This window comes from Halichoerus grypus, chromosome 6 (assembly GCF_964656455.1).
Source record: "Halichoerus grypus chromosome 6, mHalGry1.hap1.1, whole genome shotgun sequence".
Lineage (NCBI taxonomy): Eukaryota > Metazoa > Chordata > Mammalia > Carnivora > Phocidae > Halichoerus > Halichoerus grypus.
Genome location: NC_135717.1, coordinates 12096802 through 12121200, shown reverse-complemented (window position 1 = coordinate 12121200; position 24399 = coordinate 12096802).

Sequence of the window (24399 nt, the reverse complement as noted above, 5' to 3'; positions counted from 1 at the left end):
GATTTCTCTCAGGTGACCATTTTACCACTTGGAACCCTGGGTAGATAATCCATTCCTCCAACCAGCTGAAGATGTTTTTAGACATTCTGATTCTTTTTTTTCCCCCCAATTTCTCCACTAAGCTTGATTCTCTTAAGAAACCTTAAGGGCATTAGAGTGGGTGATTATGCAAACAACAAAAAATTCAGCCTAAACTAGCTTAAACCAAAAACAAAGTGGGGAGAATTTATAAGCTCCTGGAGAGGCTCTGGTTAAGTCTGGCCTCAGGGGAGGCTTTATCTGGACACAAACAATATGACCCACGCTATTGTTCCCTCCTTCTTTTCTCAGTCCTGCTTGCTCAGAGTTGGCTCTGTTCTCAGGAGGGTTTCCTACTCCATTTGCCCCGTTGGCACTTAGCTACTTCCAGCGCAGTGGTTCTCAATTTGGGGTGATTTTGCCCCCTAGGGGACATTTGGCAATGTCAGAGACATTTTTGGTTGTCAGAACTGGGGAGGAGGGGCAGGATGCTACTGACATCTTGGTACATAGAGGCTAAGAATACACAGGACAGGTCCCCACAACAAAGAATTATTCAGTCTCAAATGTCAATCGTGCTGAGGTTGAGAAACCCTGACCCTGGTCAACATGCTTTCTCTTCTGTACCTAGTAGGGAAGACAGAATCTGTGTTCCAGAATTTCCTAGAAGAAAAATAAAATCCGGATTGGAACAGTTTGATAAGTCACAGCCACTTCTCAAAAGACATTTTCTCTCTTTTGTAACTGAAGCCTTTTCTCTTCATTTCCCTCTTTCTCCCGGATCTTTATTATGTTGGCAGACTTAGCTTCTGTGCTTAGATTCTCCTAGTTTTTCTGGCCTCTCTTCCATTAGTGGGTGGAGAAAGGAGGTGTGTAGTACACACATTAAATCTTACTTTTGCCACTTATGTATATATTTATTTTACATGGTTGAGAGCACTTTATGCATGTTGCACACAACATAATATTGAATATTATTCTTTATTCTCTTGATACTGTATAATGGGTATTTCCCATGCCATCAAATACTCTTTATAATGAACATTTTAAATTTCTGCACCAGAGTTCATCATATAGATAAACCACACTAAAATTAATTATTACCTATTAATTTTAGTGTCTTTCATAGTAACTACAGAATATGAGGATGGATTCTTAATGTGGCCACTTCTTGGACTTTAGGAGCAAAACTAATGCAGGCCTATGTTTGTTTTCTCTGAGCTAAGAGTATAAAGACAGGTTTAAACAAGTAGTTTCCAAATCATTGAAGACTGTATTTGAGTTACCAGAGGAATTTGTAAAAAATATAGATTCCTGGGGCACTTGAGTGGCTCAGTTGGTTAAGCAACCGACTCTTGATTTCAGCTCAGGTTATGATCTCAGGATTGTGAGATTGAGCCCTGTGTGGGGCTCTGCCCTGAGTGTGGAGTTTGCTTATCCCTCTCTCTCTGCTCCTCCCCCTACTTGTGCTCTCTCTGTCTCTCTCTCAAATAAATAATAAATTCTCATTCTTAAATGCTAGTTGTTTTATAATGATACTTTTGGAAGTATGGTACCAAATGGTAGTTGTAGTTTGTCATTCATCATGGTCAGGCAATAACTGAATCCCGTTCTTGGCTTAGGGAATGCCTCATTTTTTGAGTCTTAGTTTGGGGGCAAAAACTACCTTGCATAGACCCTAAAAATATTCTATACTTGGTTTTTTAGTGTCCCTTGAAATGAGGGCCCAGACATGGGACTTAGGGTCCTCCAGTTGGTTATATCCATATTGGACTTTAATTTTGTTCCCAAAGTTATAAGAAGGCAGGGATGGGGAGTTTCCTTAGTAGAGGAAGCAGCAGCAATGGTGGCAAATTGGTGTTCCTGATGTTAGAGAAGCAGAGGGACCAATGGAAGTGTCCAGATCTCAAGACCAGTGTCAATGGTTTCTTCATCAACTCAGTTCTGAGCTGTGGTTTGGGAATTGTTTCTGGAAGCCGAAACTGAAACCTTGTTCTCCAATCCATGGTGATTTTTTTTTTTAGATTTTATTTATTTAATTTGTCAGAGAGAGAGAGAGCGAGTGAGCACGCACAAGCAGGGGGAGTGGCAGGCATAGGGAGAAGCAGGCTCCCCGCTGAGCAGGGCACCCGATGCGGGACTCGATCCCAAGATGCTGGGATAATGACCTGAGCCGAAGGCAGACGCTTAACTAACTGAGCCACCCAGGCAGCCCTCATGGTGATTCTATGAGCTATCCAATATCCACAAACTAACAAGCAGACAACCAACTAACCAACCAGTCTCTCTTTTTCTGATCGATCATACAGAATCAGCTTCAGTGTATGAGCTTTCAAGGATGGATCCATTGTACTATTATCCAGGGAAGCAGTAGATATGTATTTTAGATCCTAGTTAACAAAGATAACTTTCTATTCCGAAGAGAAGTTGTAAAAGCCTATGTTTTTGTCCTGAAGCAGCAGGGGTCATCTCAAGTTTTCGTGCTGGTAAGCCACAGGGGAACCCGTGGACAAAAAGCATTTTCCTTAAAATGGAGCTAGAAATGTGCTCAGGAGCCTGGATAAATTCTCATCTGAGGCCCTATGATTCCACATCGTGGAACCAGGAAGGGAACATTGTGGCAAGGAAAACTGGAAGGCCATGGTTCTAGTTGGCTTCCTGGGTGTGGAGTGACCTGCAGGGAGTTCCAGCTGAAGCCTCTTCACCTATGTGGTGAAGCATATAGGCCCACCAGGATGAATTAGCTAAAAATCATACCATTCAATTATAGCATGCAGTAACATGATGGATGAAGCTCTGTAGTATTTTCCATTTGAACATTGATGGATTCCTGCCCAAATCAACATTTTTTTCTTTCTTCTTTCTTTCTTTCTTTCTTCTTCTTTTTTTTTTACATAGTTGAATTTGAACTGCTTTTTTTGACAGTGATTAGCCAACAGTTTGAGTTGGGTCTTAAGGCTGTTCATGCTGTAAAGCTGTAACCCTGTTTAACTCATTCATCTTTCTATTAACTATGGTGGGAAGGCAGGTATACCATTCATCTGAAATAGGATCAAGTTGCCTCGTATGTAAAAATCAAAATGAAGTAGGATATAGAAAGCCCTGTTTTATCCAGTTTAAAAATGGAATTTTGTCTGACTTAAGATCATGCCTAGCCATTCTGATTCTGGCCATAGTATTATAATACAGGTTTTGGGCCATGTTAATCATCTGGGATGTTTGCCAAGATCATCAAGTTAGTGAAAAGACAGTCCCTGTCCAGAGAATCAAAGGCTGATGATAGACTAATAAATGTGTTATGAAGTCTTATGTTGTTCACAACTAGCTCCTCGAGATTTATCATATACAAGAAGCAGAGTGTAGAGTTGTTCTTGTGGATAAGTTGTACCTAAAACCTTTTTGCTCTTCATGCAAGATGCTTGGTTGAGAGGCTTACTGAGAAGGAAAACAATATGGAATTCTGAGAATAAATCCTTCAAATTAATGAGTTTGTAATCTTCGATGGTTGATAGAAAGCTCCTTATGAAAATGGGGTAAATTCTACTTTATGTTAGGTCTGAGGGATCTATAATATGAAGAGTCATTTCATGTAGAATTTTCAGTAAGGATTGGGGTAAACATCTATACTTTGTCTTAAAGGTAATGAGATATGCTGGGGTGGAGGAGTTTCCTATACTCAAGTATAGAGAATTGGGGATTCTGCAAACCATGGAAGGGTCATCTTTGGACTGTGAGCTCCAAAAAACTAATTTTTTCTTTGGGCGCCTGGGTGGCTCAGTCAGTTAGGCCTCTGACTCTTGATCTCAGCTCAGGTCTTGATCTTGGGGTTGTGAGTTTGAGCCCTGAGTTGGGCTCCATGCTGGGCATGGAGCCTACTTAAAAAAAAAAAAAAAGACTAAATCAGTTATCAGTAGGTACTTGGTTTTCTACAGTTTCTCACAGAAGTTGTGTTATGGGCAGCCATGCAACCAAATCTATTAAGGCTAAATCTAAATCTCGTTAAAAGTAAAATTTGGCAAATGAAATTATTTATGAGGGGCTTTGAGCCTGAATTTCTATGTAGCTTCCTATGTGTTCCAGTTGTAATGTCAGTCCCTAATTTTGTCAAGTTTTATTTTTTTCTTCCCAGACATTCAAATTAAGAGGCCAGATTACCATTCTCCTGGTGGCTCAGATGTGTTGGATGACAATCAGGAATATGTTTAATCTGCCCCTAATGAATGATCTTTTTGTGTTTTTTTTTTAATCCTTTGGAACCCAGAATTTTATTTATGAAAACTTAAAATTGGAACTTATTTTGAAGACATAGGTGTTTACTCACAGTAAGACAGGATGGTAAATATGTTGGGAGGCTGCTTGATGCTTGGTCAGGGCAAGAACCAACAGTCATGGTCTAGACAAACTGTTTACCTCAGGGGTCCAAGAAGTCATGGAGCTCAGATTCAAATCCAGTTCTACTTGGTTTTTGGCTTTATATTCTTTACACTTTAAGTTTTAGGCTATCCATTTTTATACTGTTTCAGAATAAGTTAGAAGTTAATTAGAAATATAGGTAATAATAGTGAATGAGGAACCTGGGTCAAGTCCAGGTACAATTAATATTTTAAATAGTTTTGGGGTGCCAGGTGGCTCAGACGGTTAAACGTCTGCCTTTGGCTCCGGTCATGATCCCAGGGTCCTGGGATCGAGCCCCACTTTGGGCTCCTGGCTCAGCGGGGAGCCTGCTTCTCCCTCTCCCTCTGCCTCTCCCCCTGCTCATGCTCTCTCTCTCTCTGTATCTCTGTGTCTCAAATGAATAAATAAAAAAATCTTTAAAAAATATTTTAGTTTTATTTATTTATTTTTAAATTTTTTATTTTTTTTAGAGAGAGAGAGAGAGTGTGTGAGAAGGGGAGGAGCAGAGGGAGAGGGAGAGAATCTCCAGCAGACTCTGTGCTTAACAGAGCCCATCCAGGGCCTCAATCCCACAACCCTGAGATCATGACCTGAGCCGAAACCAAGAGTCAAACACTTAACCAACTGAACCACCAGGTGCTCCTTAAAAAGTTTTATAGAGATAATGTAGATTCCATTTAATCTATTTAAGTACAAATCTATGTTTGCTAATATATTCACAAGGTTGTGCAACCATCATCATAATCTAGTTGTAAAACACTTTCATCTTCCCAAAAGAAACTCCATGCCCATTAGTAGTTACTCCCCATCTCCCGTATCCCCCAGCTCCAGGCAACTATTAATCTAATTTCTGTCTCTATAGATTTGCCTATTTTGGATGTCTCCTATAAGTGGAATCATACAGTCTGTGATCTTTTGTTACTGGCTTCTTTTCCTTAACATAATATTTTCAAGGTTCATCCGTGTTATAGCTGTTGTCAGTATTTCATTCCTTTTTCTTGCTAGATAATATTCCATTGTATGGATATACTACATTTTGTTTATCCATTCATTAGTATTGATGAATATTTGGGTGGTTTCTATGTTTCAGCTATTGTGAATAACATTGCTCTGAATATTCATGTAGAAGCTTTTGTGTGGACATATGTTTTCAATTCTCCTGGGTATATATTTAGGAATGGGATTGCTGTGTCCTTTTGAGGAACTGCCAGATTGTTTTCCACAATGGCTGCACCACTTTACATTCCCACCAGCACTGCATGAAGGGTTCAGTTTCTCCACATATTCACCAGCACTTGTTGATATTATTTTTTACCACAATTCATTTGTATTTTCCCTTTCTGTGCCCTCCTGTAATTTCCCAACACTCCTGTCCATTGGAACCCACTCTTCTGGGCTGTTTCCCAGCTGCCCCTGGACCCCCAGCGTGCTGTGGCTACCTGAGATTACTCATGAGTACAGAACTCATGTTTTGGACTTTCCCCTTCTCTACCAAAACATAACCAGCCCATATGCTATGCCATCATAGCTCTGCTGTGTTTGTATATCAATTGAATAAACTCATTTTACTAAGAAGTAATGACTGCAATAGTTTGCTATGTGGCTACTACTGGGAAATCTGGATTTTAACAGGGGACTCTTAAAGATATATACCTTAGTCTATGGGATAAATTCCAGCATAATTTAGGTAGGATGAAGGAACATGGTTGAGAGATACATTTTCAGCAGGGCCTAAATGACAAATCTGACTTAATTTGGTTTCTTTCTTAAACAGCTCTGCAAAGATGCCTAGAATAAGGAGGCATCTTGGCCATACATATTGGGATAAGAATTCTTCCTTTCATAGAAAACCGCCCTTAATGTGATGACGTGTATTATTGATCTGGTCTAACTCTAGGTAAAATCCTATTTGGCACGTTGCTTAGCCAACTTTCAGCCAATTGGAAATAGTTAAATAATTCCCTAGCAGACTACAGTGGTGTGAACTTGACCAGATCAATAAATGCAGAACAGGCTGAGTAAACATATTTTTGAAGACTGTCTGAGGGGTTCCAGTCATCCCCAAATGCTGCCACCTTTGGCACTGGGTTTTCCATTCTAAGGATTTATTGGAAGAATACTTAGAAGATCTTAAAGAACATTTCACCTCTTTTTGAATCCGTGGGAAAATTGGCTTTCAAGTGGTTCTTAGTCAAATAAATCACTTTATGGAGCTGTAAATGCTGTTAGACATGTTGTTGCTTCTCCTCTGGCAAATACTTGGCTCTCACCATGTTATGGGAGTTGGCTCTTAATGGTTCTGCTCTTCAGGAGCAAGGGAGCTGCCGAAAACAAGTTTGCACACTGTATAATTTCTACGGTTTGTATTAATGCAGACAGTATCGTCACCATAAAGAAGAAAAATTACCAGTGGAAGATAAAACTAAAATACTAGTTGCATTACAATCGCATTCTAGTACTGCAATAAATTGCATGAAGCCAATAAAGCAAAGCTAACTGAAGATATTTGGCACACACCAAAAATGAAATGAGAGTCATTATCCTGTCTGCTACAGGGACATGCCTCGATGTAGTTAAAGCAATAAACTACCTGGGAGTAATCTTTACTTATTTTAAATTGCATATTCCAATTGCAAAGCTGTTTCTGGCATTTTTGCCACATTTAACTTTACTGAGCTCAGCAAAGAATTACATGTCTGACTAAGTCATGTTTTTACTAAATGTGCTTCCTCTCTCCAGTAACTAATAACTCACTTGAGTCATTATATTGTTTATTCTAAAATTAATCATGGTTTTCTGCCATAAACTAGCTTTTCTCCAACAGACTGGAACTGAATTGATCCTGAACTCCAATCACTCCTTACTTTATCAGTAGCGTCCGATCTTTCCTTACTAGGATCCTGGGCTCTTTAGGCTTTTCATCATCAATGAGCCTTTCTTATCACTGAAGGAACCTAAATAGGTCGAACCTGTTGGGATTTGAGCAGTGAACTTTTCTAGAGTGGTAAGTAGTTTTCCAGGAAGACAGATTATCTGAGTTGATGGGTGATTTGCCCAGGTGTACTGTTCTTTTATATGTTAATAGATTTTTTACCTTCAAAGGAACGTTCCCTTGAATCAGCAACCCAGAAAGCCTTCATGTCTTTAAAAGGATAAGAATTTACAAGTTAGATAAAATCTGGTCAATGGATTACCTCAGCAGTATCCCAGGCTATGTGGGGAGTGGGCATCATTGTTTCCTGGGTAAACCAATGGTAGAGTTAGGGCTGTTCTCTTGATAACGGGAAGGTAGAAGGAGAATGGGGGGAGGAGGGGAATTTTTGGACGGGAAGCAGGCTCTGTAAGAGGACGGAATAAGCCTGTCCTTGCTCTAATCTAGTTACATTTTGATTGCGACATTGCATTAACAGTGCTGTTTGCGTTCAATAATTGAGGTGTTTTCGTACCTTGTTTTGGAGGAAAGCAGTCTCACACACTGCTGGCAGGAATCTAAATCAGTGCATCCTCTGTGGACGTCATTTGGGCAGTATTCATTAAAAGCCTTAAAAATACGCATCAGTAATTTGGCCTAGCACTTACATCTAGAAATTTCTTCTAGGGAGATAATCATGATTGGGCTAAATCTGTTTGTCCAGAAAGCGTTGTAGGAGTAAAAAGCTAGAAACTATCTTGACATCTCAGAATTAGAGACTGCTTAAGGAAGTTCTAATAGGCGCACAACGAGGGTACCCTGCCCCAGCCAGTAAATGAGTTCTCACGGACCTCAGAGGGGAACACACGCGCTTTGGGAACAGGTTCATGAGATTATCACCTAAAAAGCAGGTTATAAAATAGCAAGCACAGGATTGTGTCATTTTTTTTTTTTTGGCCATTAATGTATGTATTTACATAAAACAAACAAATTAATGCATCACACTGGTAAATGTGGTTGCGCTTGGTAGTGGCATTCTAAGTGACTTATTTTCTTCTTTTTTTTTTTAAAGATTTTTTTAAATTTATTTATCTGAGAGAGAGAATGGGAGACAGAGAGCATGAGAGGGGGAGGATCAGAGGGAGAAGCAGACTCCCCGCTGAGCAGGGAGTCTGATGCGGGACTCGATCCCGGGACTCCAGGATCATGACCTGAGCCGAAGGCAGTTGCTTAACCAACTGAGCCACCCAGGCGCCCCTATTTTCTTCTTTTTATTTATGTGCTTTCCAAGCTTATTATAATGAGTATGTATTCCTTCTGTAAACAGATAAAAATACAGTTTGAGAAAAATTCTTAATGAAATTCATGTATTACAATGATTATTCGAGTGTGAAATACTGTCTCGCCCTCCGTCTTGAGGCTAGCAGGGGGCCGAGTCCCAGACAAGCCTCTGCTCTTTCCTTCTGGGTCTCCCTCCTCCGCTGTACCCTGGGCAGCCCCAGAACCATCTCCATCTGTGCATTGTTGGGATTGGGGGTCTTGGATCCCATGGGGATCATATCAGCTGCCGTGGTGGAGAAGGGGTTCATGGAGAGGGTTCTGAACTGCTTCTGACATCCCATTCCTTTCCCCAGTGCACCCCTTCTTCATTGCCCTGGAGGTTTTGTGGGTGGTGGGCAGCATATCTTCTAACGACTTTCCAGCCCCTTCTGAGAGAGGCAGGCATCGAAGGGTGTGAAGAACTGCTCTGAAGTCAGAGGAAGTTGGGTTCGGTTTGTGGTTCTGTGTGCCTTTGGGCAAGTCAGCTTCTCTGCATCTCCGTTTCTTCATTGGTAAAATAGTTCTTGCTATTCTATTGCCTTTGACTTGGGTTATGCCCCAAGTGCATGAAGGCCGCTGAGGCTGTCAGAGTATGCCCCGCCCCCCAAAATACTCCACTTTGGCATATTGATCATTTTTAAATTTTTATTTATTTTATTTTTTTTTAAAGATTTTATTTATTTATCTGACAGAGAGAGACACAGCGAGAGAGGGAACACAAGCAGGGGGAGTGGAAGAGGGAGAAGCAGGCTTCCCGAGGAGCAGGGAGCCCGATGCGGGGCTCGATCCCAGAAGCCTGGGATCATGACCTGAGCCGAAGGCATACGCTTAACGACTGAGCCACCCAGGGGTCCCTTGATTATTTTTTTAAAGATTTTATTTATTTAAGAGAGACAGAGAGCACAAGCTGGGGGAGCGGGAAAGGAAGAGGGAGAAGCAGACTCCCTGCCCAGTGGGGAGCCTGACACGGGGTGGGGGGAAAGGGGGGGTTCGATCCCAGGACCCTGAGATCATGACCTGAGGCCAAAGTCAGACGCTTAACTGACTGAGCCACCCAGGCGCCTGCCCCTTGGCATATTCGTTATTTTAAAGTGAAGGCACTCAAACAATAGCACATGTAAGGACACTCTGACCTTCCTTTTTCTTCTTGAAGGCAGGAGATAAAACTCCCCTGGGAAAGGTACCATCCCTGTGCCGGGAAGAAAGAAACATTCTTATTACCAGAGACGGGGAATCAAGGTGAAGAGGAATCTGTACAAACACGCCTTGTTAAACTAACCCTATAACTGCATTCCTAGTTATTTTTCCACGTTTAACTGCCCTAGCCCAAACCTCTTTATTTTGTCATGTTTTCACAGTTTACTACTCTTTGTCCAGCCTAAAATATAAGCTTTGGGCCCTAACTGCTTCTTTGGGTCTTCTTTTTCTTGTGAAGTCTCCCGTGTGTATAAAAATTACTAAATAGAGGGGCACCTGGGTGGCTCAGTTCAGGTCATGATCCCAGGGTGCTGGGATCGAGTCCCGCATTGGGCTCCCTGCTCAGCGGGGAGTCTGCTTCTCCCTCTCCCTCTGCTGCTCCCCCTGCTTGTACTCTCTCTTTGTCAAATAAATAAATAAAATCTTAAAAAAAAATAAAAGTATCTGTTGACACTCAAGATTTACAATTACTTTCTCTTCTAATTGCTCATCTCCAGGTCAAACGATCAACAGTTCTTAGCTGCCCACAATACACAGGACACCAAGCTGCATATATTCTAGTTCAAAGTAAAAGGGACTAGAAGAAAATGTTCTTTGCTATGTTCAAGGTTCCTGGTTTCAATCCATCACCGAACTAATAACCTAAAATCAAATGGTGTATTTGCATGAGAAGTGTCTTCCGAATCGAATGCAAATGAGGTGAATGATGGCACATTGTGTCTTCTTCATTATGGACAAAACCACTGGCATTAATTAATTACATTTTCTTTCTTTTCTTGCAAGGTAACTGCCCTTAAATTTCTGCTACAAAGAGAGCGAATTCCATTGTGCTTCCATCAAATGTCAGCCTTTCAATAGGTGGGATTTGTTTTTGCCGATGTTTAACAGACCTTCTAGTCTTGCCTATTCCTTTCCGTTTGGCCTGCCGTGTTCATCACGTTTCTGCAGGACGTCTGTGCCATCACAATGGGCATCACTTCAGCTTCCTTTGGGAGTCCTTGTAGGTGTTAGGGAAGCCATGTTTTTCTACAAAGATGGGGAAAATTACAGCTGGGAGACTGACTTTTCCTCTCAAAATGAGACTTTAAAAATGCCAGCCATCTGAAAGAACAATAAATAAAAAGAAATAACTGACTCACTTTTGTCCCCCCCTCTCTTTTAAATCAGCCTCCTTTTTCCTCAGGTTGTAAACTTGGTGACAAATTGAATTGATTCAATGTTTTATTACTCATTTACAGCAAAATATTATGCAGTCTTGGCAAGTTGATGAGTGACTATGTAACTGAAACATTTTTACAATAATTCGAGAAACTTTGCTGGTACGATCCAGAATCATGATATAGATGAAACTAAGCAGGCAAACATTAGCCTTTCTGTTACTGTCTGGCTGCCTCTACAAGGTAACATTTATTCAAGACTTACTATGCACCCGGCATGGTCTTCCTTTCTTTTTCTTTCTTTCTTTCTTTCTTTCTTTCTTTCTTTCTTTCTTTCTTTCTTTCTTTCTTTCTTTCTTTCTTTCTTTCTTTCTTTCTCTTTCTTTCTTTCTTTCTTTTTCTTTCTTTCTTTCTTTCTTTCTTTCTTTCTTTCTTTCTTTCTTTCTTCTTTCTTTCTTTCCTTTCTTTTTTCTTTCTTTCAAAGATTTATTGATTTATTTTAAAGGGGGGGGAGGGACAGAGGGAGAGGGAGAGAGAGAGAATCTCAAGCCGACTTCGTGCTTAGTGCGGAGCCCATGGTGGAGCTTGAAACCAGGACCCTGAGATCATGACCTGAGCCGAAATCAAGAGTTGGACACTCAACCAACTGAGCCACCCAGGTGTCTCAATCTTTGACTCAATTCTCACAATGACCCTATTGGGGGCTGTTATATCTAGGCACTATTTTTTTTTTTTAACCTTATTTTATAGATGAGGAAAGGGAGGCTATGTAAGGTTTGGTAAATTGCCCAAGATCATCACACTGCTAGTCAGGTTTTTTTTTTAAGCTTTTATTTATTTAGTTGAGAGAGAGAGAGCATGAGTTGTGGGATGGGCAGAGGGAGAGAGAGAAGCAGACTCCCCGCTGAGCAGGGAGCCCGACATGGGACTCGATCCCAGGACCCTAAGATCATGACCTGAGCCGAAGGCAGACACTTAACTGACTGAACCACCCAGGCGCCCCTGCTAGTCAGTTTTGAAACCAGACTCGGGGTGCCTGGGTGGCTCAGTCGTTAAGCGTCTGCCTTTGGCTCAGGTCATGATCCCAGGGTCCTGGGATCGAGCCCCGCATCGGGCTACCTGCTCAGCGGGAAGCCTGCTTCTCCCTCTCCCACTCCCCCTGCTTGTGTTCCCTCTCTCGCTGTGTCTCTCTCTGTCAAATAAATAAATAAAATCTTAAAAAAAAAAAAAAAAAAAAAGAAACCAGACTCTGTACCTCATCCTATCATCTGTCAGCACCTGTCTTCTTCACCACCATGTTAGAACTTTGCTCGGCCATTCTTTAGGAGCAATTATAAGATTATAACACTCATAGCCAATGCTGTCGATTTGACTTTGGACATGTGAAGCTCCTTGTTTCTTGAAGGAGCAAATTCTCATTTCAAGGCTGAAATTAGAGATGGATGGAAACCTTCTATTTCTTGTATGTCACATAATCATTTTTAAAAAGAGCTTTGTGTTGAGAGAAATCTATCATCATGTTTGAAATGGTTTCAAACTGAATATGGAAAAGGGAAGGCTTGACCACGTCAGGACGTTTTGAACATGTCTGCATCATAGAGTGCTTGGTGTGTATCACCTGCCCCTGCTTCCTGTTCAGTCCTGGCCTCTCCTGAGGCCGGCTCTAGAGTTCATTCTGCTTGAGGTATTTTTGCAGCTGCAGGGCACTCTACATTCAGCAGGCTCAAGCCACACTCTTGGTCTGTCCCCTTACCCCTTGGTCTGTCCCCTTACCCCTTACCCCTTTCCCTGTCTGGTTACTAGCACAATCATCCTGAAGTTATTTTAGAGAAAAATGTTGGTAATCGTGTCTTCCCTGATTCTCCCAAGCCAATCTAATTCGCCTATTCAATTAAACACCAAGTGTTGTTGTTTCTAGTTCAGATCATCTCTCTAATCAATCCCTCCCCCGCCCCCCCCGCCCTGTTTCTACAACTATCTGCCTGGTTTGGCCCCTTGTCATCCCTCTGCTTAGATAACCTCAAAGCATCCCCATCAGTCCTTCTGCTTGTAGCCTCTCCACCTTCAACCTTTTTGCCAGGCGTTCTTTCCTGACGTCTGTGAGCTTCAGAAAGTTTGACTCCCGCCCCGCGATTGCTTAGAAAATTCTGTGCCTATGTCCAGTTTCTCCCACCACTCCCCGCCACCCCAGGGAGAGAATCTACAGCTCTCATGAAATTCTCAGAGGAAGTTTTGATATGGCAAAGATTAAAAAATCCTCCGCTGCTTCATGACTAGAGTTGCCAGAGTGGTCTTTTGAAAACATGCATGTAATCGTGCTATTGCTTTGCTTGAAAATGGATGAAACTCTTATTGTCCATAGGACCAAATAGAAGCCCTTTCTCTCAGCCTGTACTGTTGGTTAATCTCTCCATATCTGCTCTTCTTTACAAATAGGATCCTGATTTTGTTCAGGGAGGCATTGTGCACTCTGAGGAGTACTAAGCTCTCTAGACTCTCTTGCGGCTGGGAACGTCCATGTGATCCAATTCTGGTCAGGGAAAAGAAGTGGATGTTCCCTGGGCGGGGCTCGTGGGACATCTCCTTTATGGCTCACTCTTCACTTTTTCCTACAGGAATGCTGATGCAATGTGACATTTTGTAATTATAAAATGCAAGATGGAAACCACGTGCTAATGATGGTGAGAGCAAGAACTCCTTTACCTGCTTTCTATAGACTACACCTACGTTCCTTTTTTTGCGGGGGGGGGGAGGTGAGAGTAATAAAATCCTTATTTGTTGAAGCCACTGCTGGTCTAGCTCCTAGAATCTGGTCTCAAACTCCAAATCTCATCTCCCCTCATTGTCTCCATCACCTGATACTCTATGCCATATTTCTTTTTCCAACTTATCCTGCACTTCAAAAAGAATCTTTTTGTTTTAGAATAGTTTTAGGTTTCTGGAAGGGGTGCAACGCTAAGTCTGATAATTCCCATAGACTCCCCACCCAGTTTCCACTACAATTAACCTCTAACATTGCCATGGTACATTTCTCACGACTGGGAAACCCACGTTGGCATATCACTATTATCTCAACTTCAGACTTTGCTTGGATTTCAGTGTTTTTTTGTTTTTTTGTTTTTTTTCACTGATGTCCTCTTTTCTCTCCCCAGGATTCCATCCAGGATATACCACATTACCTTACACGCCATTCCTTCTTTGGTGTCCTCTGATATGTGACCATTTTCCAAGCCTTTCCTTGTTTTAGATAACCTTGACAGTTTTGAGGTATAGTGCTGGGTATTTTGTAGCCTTCTCTCAATTTGAGTTTGTCTGGTGTTTTTCTCATGATCAGGCTGGGGGTATGGGTTTTTTTTTGGAGGAAGACTACAGAGGCAAAGTGCCTTTCTCATCACATGGCATGATATGTATATATTACTAACATGACTTATCTCTGATGTTAACCCTGATCATCTGGTTAAGGAAGTGTTTGCTGGATTTCTTCACTATAAAGTTACTTTTATTTTTTCCTCTTTGTATACTCTTTTCTTTAGATGCAAGTCACTAACTATGTCCCACACTCAAGGTGTGTTAAGCTTTATCTCCTGGTTGGGGGGGGGGATTATCTATATAAACTATTTGAAGTTATTCCGTAAGGAAGACTTGTCTCTAAGCCCACAAGTATTTATTCATCTGGATCATTTATTTACAGCTAAGTATGGACTCATAGGTGTTTATTGTATATGTTGGGTTATCATCCAATACTACACTATTTTATGTCTCAAATTATTACAGCTTTGACCACTGAGGATCTTTCAGATTGGCTCCTGCGTTCTTTTTTTTTTTTTTAAAGATTTTATTTATTTGACAGATAGAGACACAGCGAGAGAGGGAACAGAAGCAGGGGGAGTGGGAGAGGGAGAAGCAGGCTTCCTGCTGAGCAGGGAGCCCGATGCGGGGCTTGATCCCAGGACCCTGGGATCATGACCTGAGCTGAAGGCAGATGCTTAATAACTGAGCCACCCAGGTGCCCCGGCTCCTGCATTCTTTGGATATGCCCCTATCTTTTTGTTTTTTGAGTACGTTTTTTACTTTTTGGTACTGTGAGATATTCTGGGCTCATCTTGTATCTTCCCTGCCCCAGCCCTAGAAGCAGCTATAACTCCAAGGAGCCCTGGTTCCTTTTATTGGGGAATGGTGTTGGAAACCAAGATATGGGTACTTGGTGTGCTCATTGCTCCTGGGACGTCATTGCTTCTTAGGCCCTACCAACTGACACAACTAGGAAATATATGTTTGTGTGTATACTAACTCATGTCCGTGCATGTACCTATAACGATATCTGTCCATCTGTGTCTATATTAAGCTAACAGTGAGTCCATGCTAAAGCCCCTGACTCAAATCCAGCACCCTATGGCCTATTCTAGCCTTTCCTTCCTGCTTATCCTTAATTCCCCTTGCCAACAGCAATGAACCTGGCTCCCATCAACCACCATCTATTTTCTTATTGGTTTATTTCCAGTATACATGTAAAACAGTTCCCGAATTTTTAACCTGGAACCCTGTGAGAAACGACTTTACCAACTAGACTACAATATGTATGTAGATTGCCATTTGTCTTTGGCCTTACATTTTCCACAGTAATACTTAGATCTCGGCTTCTTTTCCCCAACCTCCTTCACACGTTTGTGCAACATTTTGATTCTTTTATCACAGTCTGTGTTTCATCCTAGGATCTCCCCAACTCCTGGTTGACTTAAAAAAAAAATCTGCATACATTGAAGTTCACTTTTTGTGATGTAAAGCTTTATGGGTTTTGACAAATGCATAAAAAATGTACCTACCACCCCAGTTCTGTTCAGAATCTTACCATCCTAAAATTACTCTGTGGGTCCCCTTTGTAGTCCCATCCTTTTTCCCCACACAGTTTTACCTTGCCTGAAACTTACTTATGCTCATCTACTGGTGTCTAACTCCTCCAATTAAGGATGTCTCCAACACCTTCGCATTCTCACCTCCCAATCCCACAACACACATTGCAACTCAGACATAATCTTTATGAAGTTTCCTACAGGACTCTGCTATTACTTCTATTATAGAATTTAAATTTTATAAAGAAATCATTATTTTAGTTTTTTGTCTTCCCCATGCCATAGTCAGCTCCTTGGGACCAGAGACTATGCTTTATTCCTGTTATTTCTCAAGAACTTGGTTTACAGTTTGTGCTCATTAAATGTTGGTAGTTTTCTGAATTGGATATGTTATAGCTAATATTCAGATTAACCAGCTAATTAAACTGAAGAAATATTTATTGAGCACCAGATAAGTTCTTGGCAGTTTAATAGGTGCTGGCTGTGAGGAATACAAAATGAGTATCATATTTTAAAATTTCTGTGGGTTTCTAATGTCACTGAAACAATAGTTCGTGGTTGATACTGAGATGTGTTTGTGGTCAGGAGGTTGGGGCCAAGGGTGAAGAGAGGTCCTAGTTTGGTATTTTGGCTGGGCAAAATTTCAGTGATCCAGCATCACTGTTTTAGGGTATCAGGAAAAGAAATATTGATTCGGAAAAGGAAAAAGAAATTAGGCAGAAACAAAAAACAAAGGTAACTAGCTCTTTCAGTGTCTCCTCTTGAAAGGGAAAGGACAGACTCAGAGGCCCCAGAGCTTACCTGCTGAGCTATTTTTATGCTCCAAAGGCAGGACATGTGTGTTACATAATAAAGAATTTGTCCAATCTTTGTCGAGCTTCTAAAACTCTTGGAATTTCCCAAATGACAGGAGTGTCTTTGTTATTCATGAGCCCTTCCTCCTGTCACACCTGAGTTTATGCTAATGAGGTGACTCCAGGTGGGCTCCCTGGTAGTCAGGAATGGGGGCTGGTCACCAGAAAGGCCAACCGTATGATGAGAGGGTTGGGACTTGGAGCCAGCCTGACCTATAAGCAGCAGGGGGATTGGAGATTGAGTTCAGTCACACGGCCAGTGACTTAGCCAATCATCTTGACATCATGAAACCTCCTTAAGAAGTCTGGACATCAGAGCTCAGTGGAGTTTCCTGGTTGGTGAACACACCGATGTACTGGTAGGGTCAAGTGCCCCAATTCCACAGGGAGAGGGTACAGAAGCTCTGTATTCGAGACCCTCTCAGACCTTGTCCTGTTTCTTCATTTGGCTGGTTGGGGTTTGTATTCTTTATAATAAAATGTAATCATAAGTAAAATGCTTTCCTGAATTCTGTGAGTCAATCTAACAAATTATCAAATCTGAGGGGGTCATGGGAACCCCCAAATTTGTCACCATCAGTCAAGAGCACAGGTGGCCTGAGACACCCCAAAGTCCAGCTGGCATCTGAAGTGAGGACAATCTTATGGAGGACTGAACATTTAACTTGTGGGGTCCGTGCTAACTACAGGTAGGTAGTGGCAGAATTGAATTGTAGTAAACCAGTTGAGGTTGAAATAGAATATGTGCACCACCGATCAATGAATCAAGAGTTGAATTCCAGGCTTGAGTTAAGGGAAGAGTAATGTTTGAGGGACTGGCCTCTTTCAAGCTTCTCCAAATCCCACAGCTTGTAGGTTTCTTGCTACTTTTCATATGATGGTGAAGGCAGGTGGGTAGGTGCTATAGACTGAATGTATCCCCTCCAGATTCACATATTGAAACCTAATCCCCAATGTGATGGCATCAGGAGGTGGGGATTTTGGAAGGTGATTAGGTCATGAGGGCTGAAGGCTCATGAATGGGATAAGTACCTTATAAAAGAGGTACCAGAAAGCTCCCTTTCCCCTTCTTCCATGGGAAGGCACAGTGGGAAGACCGCCATCTATGAACCAGGAAGTGGGCTCTCACCAGACACCAAATCAGTTGGCATCTTGTTCTTGGATTTCCACCCTCCAGAACTGTGAGAAATAAATGTCTATTGTTTATAAGCCACATAGACTACAGTATTTTGTTATAGCAGCCCGAATGGACTAAGACAATGGAGGATGGGAAATGTGGGCCTGGTGCTGGGCCCCTGGGGAGACCATTGCAGTAGTAACTCTAGTGCGGAGTCTGTATTTGCCCCGGGCCTTGGGGGCCACAGACCTGTGGGCCTCATATAGGGAGATTCCTAATTCCTGATAGTCATGGTAGTAGGTGTTTATTTATTTTTTTTCTCTAAAGGTAAATGTTATTGATATTGATATTCAAATGCTGTGTTGTTGAAAATAATTGCATTGGCAAAACCCAGCTTTATGCTGACAGACCTAATTCTGACTGAACACAATTCACAAATCAATAAACTGTTATTATCTAAAGCTCCATGCCAGGATCTGAACACTGCCCTAATTTAATATGACTTAACACAATTCTACATTACATTTCTACCCTTGTTCTGTCAGCTCAGAGAAAATACAAATGTTTTTGAGGTGGTGACACCCTGGGTTACACAGGCCTGACTCCTTTGGGTGTGATTTTGGAGAACAAAATCGCAAAGTAGAAAGGCCCCTGTGGGGTCTCTCAGCTTGTTTCTTACTCTCTTTTTTCCCCACCAAGACTTTCCTTTATCAGGAGAACAGCCATCCTCCAGCAGGAGCTAGCTCATGAAGGTGGTACTTTTCCTGGGGGCATTTGCGTTTTAGCAAGAAAACCTTGAACACCTGGAAGTCATCAAGGCTCGAAGGGAAGTGTTGGAATGTGCTGGGTGGGAAAATGCCCCAGGAGCAGAGAGGTGGCACAGGCCCAGCATCAGTAAGGCCTGGGTTCGAATTCAGCTCTGTCACTCTCTGGCTTTGTTAACTTAGGTAAATTTTTAACTCTTCTTGGGCTCAGTCTGTTCACCTACAATGCCATGGAAAGAGAAAACTGGTATCTATTGAGTGTTTTATAGAATTATCTCATTTACCCCTCTCCATAGCCTTATCTAGTAAGCATTACTATTCTCAATCTACAGGAGAGAAAACTGAGGCTCAGAGTGAATACAGAAACTACTCAAGAACATGGATCTGGTGCTAAGTGACAGCATTTCTGAGTGTTTCTGAAACCGGTGGCCTGAGACTTTCTCGTTGAGTTGTCCTCATGGAATGATTAACTATTCTTATTCACCACAAAACACCCTTCCCAAGGGGACTTTGGGCAGCAATGAAAGGTGAGTTCTGGTGAGTGATGGGAAGGTAGGCTCCCATCAGCTTCTCAGAAGTGGGGATAGCTATGGAAGGAGGAGAAACCTAATCCAAGGCCATTTGCCCACTGATTGTTCCTCCTTCCTCCTTGGTGATGGGACCCACCGTTGTTCAGATCACAGTGATGGCAGCCATAGTCATTCCATTCCCCAGTGGCAGATTTGTACTTGCTCAGCAGGCCTCCATATAGCTGGCTGTGGTCATCTGTCCCAATTCTTCACAATGAGATGGAAAAAATCATCTGCTGAAGACTTCTGGAAAGAAGGTGTCCTCCAATAAGAATAGTGAGGTATGGGAAGAGACCCCTTTCTTCCCTTCCTTCTCTCAGTGGTGTTGTGGGAAGATCTATGTATAGAATGGCAACTGCCATATTGTGACCACAAAGTCAAGGCAACGAGAGTGGCAGAGATGCCAAATCATCCTGGTACAGCTTCTTACCAGGTTTCCAGTTAGATGAGATAATGCCACATCTCCATCATCTAAGTCACTCTTGACCCCGCATTCTATTACTTTCAGTGGAAGGCACCCTCTCTGATAGTCCTGGTCTGCAGGAGAGTTTTCTGCTAGGGATTTTTAGGTGGTAGTGATGGCTCTGTGAACTTTCAGGCTAGAATTTCCAATGGGCTGGTCCCTGTGAGCTATACACATTTTTTAGCAGACAGGAATTCCTGGAGGAAAGATATCCCACACTTTATCCATTGGGATTGAAGGACAAGAGCACAAAACTGGCTTTTTTTTTTTTTCCTTAAGAGAGGGAGAGGGAGTATGTGGGGGAGGAAGGGGCAGAGAAACCCTGAGATCATAACCTGAGCTGAAATCAAGAATTGGATGCTTAACCAACTGAGCCACCCAGGTGCCCCATGAACTGGCTTTTTAATTGCAGGGCCCAGTGCACAGTAAAAATCTGGCACCTCTTGTTCAAAAATTATAAAGAATTTCAAGACAGTGACAGCAGAGTATTAACACAAGCATGAAGCCTTCCTGAGCATAGAATCTTCTATGACTGTTCAGGTCATCTGTTCATGGAGCCATCTTTGCAAGAGAGAGACGGTTGAGAATTACTGCCTCCCACCCAGAATTCAGCCACATGGCTCTCTGTTGGTGGGAAGGAAGTTTCTAGTGTCCTTTAATTCCCACTGAGTTGTTTACTACTCAATTTTCTGGTAAGACTATCTCTTTGGAGCTTGTGTTTTCTTGGCTGGGGTCCCTTTATTTTTACATATTTGTTCTGATATGTTTCTACTCCAAACTTCCACGAGAGGGAAGGGAACAAAAATTATTGAGCCCCTTTGCACCAGGTGTTCATGTGTGTTGTTATCTCTTTTATCATTACAACCTTTAGAGGAGAGGTATTTTATATCCCTGTTTTGCAGATGAGCAAACCAAGATTCAGAGGCATGAAGTGACCTGAGGTGGGGTTGAGATTTCAATCCGAGCTGGTCTGTTTCCCAAGTCTGGACTCTTTCTTCTGCATGGCCCTGCATCTGTCCTCCCTGGGTTCCCTCTTCCAACCCTGTGAGGCTACAATAGCACACTTAGTTTCCATGAGCGAGTCCCCTCCCTCCCAAGTGAAGTGGGAGCATTATGTCTTGTTCAGCTTTCTCTGTCCACGGCAGGGGATGTTTTAGCAATTACTTTACACTCTGTTTAATCCCATGGGAGTCATTACTGTTGGAGGGTAACAATAAAACAGGCTCGTTGGAATTTCCTGAAGGTAAGGCTCTCCTCTAAACAGTTTCATTGTGCTCAACAGTAATGGCAGGGGCTGTCCCTCTCCATGACAACTTTGATTGGCAGGGAAATCCAGACTGCAGGCTGGAGCCAACAGTTTCTTCTTTTGTCACAGGGCTTGGGCTATGTTCCAGGCACCATTGCAAGTGTGAGAGCCAAAGCTGATAGATGCCCTTGATAATCACCCTCCCCCAACCTTCTAGTCCACCTCTTTGCATTCCATAAATATTTCCTGAGTGTCCACTCTAATTGCCATGTTGCTTTGGGGCTGGAGAGTTGAGACAAAGCCTCTGCCCTTAAGGAGTTCACTAGTAAGATGGCAAGACGAGTTAATACACATAGTACAGTACAATAGTAAAAGTGTGTCGAAGAGGAGGGATTGACTATTTATCTGCAGGGAATCCAAGAAGATTTCTAGAACCGGGGATCCCTGAGTTTTAGTTTGTGAGATTAGTAATGGTTTCCCAAGGAAGATGGATGTGAGGGTAGGGAGCTTTCTAAGCAGCATTATGTATGTAATAGTTAGCTATTACTGCTTAACAAATCACCCCAAAACTCAGTGGCTTAAAACAATGATCAGTATTTCTCATGGGTTTGTCTGTGGACTGGGCTTGGCTGGGGACTGGCTCCATTCTGTGTGTCTCTCATCCTTCTGGGACGAGATCACTAGCGTGTCTTTATCGCGGTACCAGCAGAGGCAAGAGAGAACAAGTGGAAACATGTACATGGTCATTTCTGCCACTTTATTGGCCAAAGCAAGTCATATGGTTGAGTCCAGAGTCAAGGGATGGGGATGAAGGTGTGCCGATGATGGGAGGACAGCACAAAATGAAAGGGCTTAGGGTATGGATATAAGGGCAGGGGAACATTCGGGGTCATTAATGCAACTTACCGAGGAAGAGTTTCTTAATGGTGAGCGATCCGGTGAGCTGGATGATTCCTTTTTGTAGGAGACTGTTGTGGGTGCTCAACAGCATCCCTGACCTCTACCTGCTAGATGTTTGGAGCATCTCTACTTGTGACAGTCAAACATGTCTTCAGAGTTTCTGAATGTCCCTTGAGGTGTGTGTGTGTGTGTGTGTGTGTGAAAACTGCCCCCATTTGAGAGCCACTGTACCAAGATACATTAGAAAACTGAAAATATTCCAAAATTGTTGGAATTTATGATGCAACATAAGAAAATAGGTGGTGGGGGGCGTTGAAGAGGAGTGAAAACAGCTGAAAATACACCTGCTTAGGTAGGTAGAGACTGCTTTTGGAGGATCCCACAGGCCAAAATTAGGAACTTCGATTTTATCAGAGGATATCAGATTCGGGGTTCGGGAAGTTGACTCTGGTGTGTGGTGACCCAATCATCTGCAGCAGCTGACCCCATCATTCCCAGTGTCAACCAACAGCCAGCCTTGGGGCAGGGCTTCACTGGGACACAGATGCACGGCAGTGGCAGCTCTCTTAGGCACAAGGGGGGAAAAGGAGTGAGGTCACTCACACAAAAGGCTCACACCTCTGTGTGCTTCATGGGGCACGGAGCATTGGTTTATCTCCACAACTGCATAAAAATTAATGACAGCCTTTTTCTGAAACATTTTGCTCCTGGGCCTCAAGGAATACATTGTTCCAATAATTCCTTTGATTTTTCACATCAGGGAATGATGCAGCTGAGTAATAGCATTCATATAAATACTTCTTTGCCTTTCAGAGAGCATACACCCTTCTGAATTGTACACTGCAATTTAGAAATTACACTCACATGTGGAATAATGTGGCTCGGTGTACTTATTAGGGAGGCTGGCATCAGTCCTTCAATTGTTAAAGATCCCTGGGTATTTCTATTATGGTGTAAATTAGCTAGTATTTTTCAAAGTTCATTATTGCTATTTTTATGTCCATTATTTATTTATAAGGTGTTAGAGGCACATACAGGTTCATGGCCCTTACAAGAGAAATGTCAGCTTGGCATTGCAGGTTTTAGCATAGAGACACGATACCTTTGAAATCAGGTGTTTTTGTTTTGTTTTTTTCCAAGTTGATTTGATGGTTATGGTTTATAGCACAAATGCGTAGAGGGCGTGTCTTCTTTTTTTATTGAATTTTTACCCAAAGGGACAGATGCCTGTGGGAATGGAGAGCTGGCAAATGGTGGTTTTTGATGGTATAGGGAGACCGTTTTCATTTCATGATGGTGGAACCATAATGTCTTATGGGACTCTTCCTGTTCCCCTGTGAAGCGAGCAGCCCTCGAGGGATGAGATTTAGTTGTGTGTGATGTTTCTAGGCCCGCCAGAGCAGGGTTTCCCAGAAGTGCTAGATCCCAAGAATTACCTGCTACACATCCTGATTCTAGGTCCTCATCCTGGGAGAGAGGCCTGGGAATCCGTATGTTTACCAAATACTGCAGGTGCCTCATTGCTGAGCAAGTTTGGGAAGGACTAGGTTCTTAGATTTGGTTCTTCCTTCTATCACTGAGAAGTCTTCTCAAAAATCCAGATTTCTTGGCTTCACTTAAAAATCTCTGGGGGTAGGCCCCTAGAATCTATATTTTAAAAAGCTTTCTAGGTGATCCCTCCAGTTTAGGTAAGAAATACTGCATTAGATTCCAAATTTCATGAAGTCAGAAATCAGGCACCCACCTTATCCACCCCTGTGTCCTAAATATGCCTGGAAGAGTGCATAGCACCGGCTCGATAAATATTAATTTAATGAAAGAAGTCTTAATACATCATGCTCCCATGAGTTTCTTGTCTATTGCTTTTTTTTTTCTTCTGTTCTTTTTCAGACTTTTCCTTAGGAGAGAAACTTGCATTTAATTGACCTAATGTTAGGGACTCAGGGTGGGGAGGGGTTAGCATTTCCATATCTGATGGGAAAATTTGGGGCTAGCAATACAGGGTTTATAAAGACAAAGCAAATCCCAAACAAAAACCTTTCTTCTTTTTTCCATACCCTTGATCTAGAAAGTTCTCACAGGACCTACCCTGTATCTTTCTAATCTAATGATCCTGCATGGGAACTGCTCTGGAGGGAAGAAGAGGAGCCGACTCTTCAGACGGGGCCAGTTACTTTGGGCAAAACACATGACTGGACATAACATCTACTCTACAGGGTTATGGTGAGAATGAAGGTAGAGCTTGAAAGCTTCTAGCAAAGTGTAAAAAGTATGGAAAGAAGGTGTAGATTCATAAAAAAATTACTATCTTTGCTCTTTGGAGGCAGTGGATTCTCATAGAAAGAGCTCAGCTGTTGGTTCCTGACCTGGATTCATACCTGGCTGTGTCACTTATGAACTCTGAGCCCCTCCCAGCCTCTGGCTCTGAGCCTCAGTTTCCTGGTACTTTAAAAGACGGAAAGAATGAATGGGGAAAGGCACGTGCCTGTGGAGAATTTGGTTATGGAAGGAGCTATCCTTGTGGGCGTCCAAGCAACCAGTCTCGTTCTAAGATGCCCATGAGATGGAGGACACGGTGGTTGCAGCCTGCCCACCCAGAGGTCACTTTCATTGTCATTGCCGTTTCCGACTCCCTCTC